This window comes from Crocuta crocuta, unplaced genomic scaffold, assembly GCF_008692635.1.
Source record: "Crocuta crocuta isolate KB4526 unplaced genomic scaffold, BGI_CrCroc_1.0 scaffold1239, whole genome shotgun sequence".
Classification (NCBI taxonomy): domain Eukaryota; kingdom Metazoa; phylum Chordata; class Mammalia; order Carnivora; family Hyaenidae; genus Crocuta; species Crocuta crocuta.
In genome coordinates this window covers 7,125-10,300 of record NW_027528367.1, presented here as the reverse complement: position 1 = coordinate 10,300, position 3,176 = coordinate 7,125, and the positions used below count along the sequence as shown (strand labels likewise).

Below are 3,176 nucleotides of genomic sequence, written 5' to 3'. Positions count from 1 at the left end.
TTCTGATCACATAGGAGGTGGAATTTATTGGTGAATGAGTGAGTGAGTTGAATGATNAAGAAAGAAAGAAAGAAAGAAAGAAAGAAAGAAAGAAAGAAAGAAAGAAAAAAAGAAAGAGAAAGAAAGAAAGAAAAAATGCTAATGAAGTTTGGGAAATGACCAAATTTTTTGATGTATTTGAATAATATACCAATAAAGGACATTATGGGGCACTTGAAATCTATAATCTTAAAACAAAGATTGGAGAAGCAAGAAGGGGGAATTGATGGGAGATAGATAAAACTGTGCCTGGGGCGCCTGGGTGGCTTAGTCGGTTAAGCGTCTGACTTTCGCTCAGGTCATGATCTCGCGGTTCGTGGGTTCGAGCCCCACGTCGGGCTCTGTGCTGACTGCCAGCTCAGATCCTGGAGCCTATTTCAGAGTCTGTGTCTCCCTCTCTCTCTGACCCTCTCCTGCTCACGCTGTCTCTCTCTCTCTCTCTCCTAGAAATAAATAAAACATTAAAAAAATTAAAAAAAAAACTGTGCCTACTAGTTGACAAGACATATTTATTCTATACTTGTCTCTCTTGATACTTCAAGTGGTAGAGTCATGCCCCCCAATTCATAGTTGTAAAATCTTAAAGTTGAGTGTAGCAATGTGCTCATAATTACTTCATTACATTGTTTATATGGTCAGTGTAATTTAACACCTTAAGGTAGATCAGAAAAGAACAAGTTCATAGCTCTATGTGGCACTCAATACCTTCTTTGTGTAGCATCAACAACATGGCTTATCACATATTTTTAAGGAGGGAAGTCTGCCATCATAAATAAACAGTATCATCAACCACCAAAGTGACTGAAACTGCCCAGAAGTTCTCATCTGAATTTTTCCAAAATAATTCCACTTTATCCTCATCTTTGTTGTACCCAGATGTTAATATCTCTATATCAGAATTATAGATCACAGCACATGATAATGAAAAGCACAAAGCAGCCCTGATATAGACAGATATTTTATACACAACAATGGCAAGACGTTCCTCCTCGTTACTCCAGCTGAATATCTCTTCTAATAAATTCTCTTTTAGTAAGAGGCTATGACTATTCTGTAAGAAAAGGAGCTCACAAACTTTGTACCTTTCAGCTTGGACAAGTCACCGACCTGTCTGGGTCCCAGTTTCACCATCTGCCAACCGGATATAGATTTGTTGTTTGCTGATATTAATAGCTCTTTCTGCTTTCTTTTCTGGAAATTGTAATGATTAGATAAAATAGGATCTACTATGAATAAAGAGCAGCATACTCAGAACTTGAAATATTTAGACTCAAAAGTTTACCACCGAAGAGCAAAATCGGCAGAGAAATTTGCAACTCATTTTCATCCTCTCTTCCTCCTCCTCCTCCTCATCAACACCATCACACCACGACCAACTCACTTTTATCTATAATCTTAGACTATCATTTATTTAAATTACCTCAATTAGACTCGAGCATAAAACATTTTTTAACCTTTAAAATATTTTTAAACACATATGCCTGTACCCAAGGATCATAAACACATAAGGCCACATCCCGCCACACATATATGTTAGTATGTGGGATAGTGTGTGGGTGCATGTGTGTGTGTCTGTGTGTGTGTTAATTAAATACATTTGGATGGAGAAAATACTCTACTTCGATTCCCAGATATTATTACTTTTATTCATAAGTACATCCTCTTCACTTATTTATGGCACCTTGATAGTCCCAGAAAATGTTTGAATTAGGAACATGATCAACTGTCTTTCTTTAACACTTAACTTACTCATCCTGAATTTATATACTTAGAAATTCAGCCCAGAATTGTATGCCCTTTGGCAAATGATCAATTCAGAAAACTTATTCATAACTTCTACCATCTCCTAACCAATATTATTCTTGTCATGTAAATTTGGTTTCAACTGTAACCTACATTGCTCAGAAACCATTCTACATTCATCTAAGATATACCTTCATCCAAACCATAGCTGGGGCTGTTAATTTCCACCATAAGACAGTCAAACTTAAGTCCAATGTGCCTTTCTTTTTTTAAAATTTTTTAAATATTTTAATGTCTTTTATTTTTTATTTTGAGAGACAGAGACAGAGAGCAAGTGGGGGAGGGGCAGAGAGAGAGGGAGACACAGAATCTGAAGCAGGCTCCAGGCTCTGAGCTGTCAGCACAGAGCCTGATGCAGGGCTCAAACTCACAGATTGTGAGATCAGGACCTGAGCCAAAGCCGGAGAACCAACCGACTGAGCCACCCAGGTGCCCCTAATGTGCCTTTCTTATGTTACAACATTCAAAATAAGTAAAACACTATTTAATGGAACTTGTAATTGTTCTCATTACTATTTTGGTTCTATATAAATGCTAATGTTCTAGTAGGATAACTGGAATCTTTTATTTTCATTGCAAATATACAATATTTCTGCTGCTGTAGACTGACCTGAGAGTACAATTATTCTTTAAAATGTACTGAAATTAAAAACAATTAACATACACAAATAAATTTTGTATATAAATAGAAATGGCAATAAACTTGTATTGATTTCATTAAAACTTAGTAAATATGAAAATGGATTAAATAACCATATTCCTTAGTTATAACAAAATTTTTTAGCAAGCTATGTGACCTGATTTGAAAGATTATTTAGTGAAGTCCTCTTACTCATATTATCTACCTTTGTGTCAGTATTTTAGCATTGTACCTTCATATCTTTGACCTTAAATGCTATTTTCTCATTAAAAAGGTCATTTTACAAATGTAAATAAAGCAGAAGATGGTAAGTCTTAGCAGATAACAAACTTATCCAATATAAAAGGCAAAGTCTTAAGTAAGACCTCTTGTGAATCATTCTTTCGTATATGTTCCTCTCTTTGAGTGTGGGTAGAACCTGTGAATATTATGTGATATTACTCTTATGATTATGTTATTATACGGGCAATGAGAGTCTATCTGGTTGTGTTTAATCTAATCATATGAGCCCTGTATGAGTAGTAGAGATATTTCTCTAGCTGCTGGCAGAAGTGAAAGTCAGGGATTTGAAACAGAAGAAGGATTTGATATATTATATCTGGCTTTGAAGATGGAATAGGCCATGAGAGAAGGAAAGCACGTGGCCTTAAAGAACTAAAAGCAGCCTCTTAACTAACAGCCAGTTAAAAAAAAA

The 3,176-nt window shown here is 35.5% G+C and overlaps 1 non-coding gene across 1 annotated transcript; it reads left to right on the top strand.

Annotated features, from left to right (window-relative positions):
* The first annotated feature begins 295 nt into the window (after positions 1 to 295).
* On the top strand, positions 296 to 380 carry TRNAE-UUC (transfer RNA glutamic acid (anticodon UUC)). The gene has a single exon. It is a non-coding gene; the product is annotated as a tRNA-Glu (tRNA).
* Positions 381 to 3,176: the final 2,796 nt, after the last annotated feature.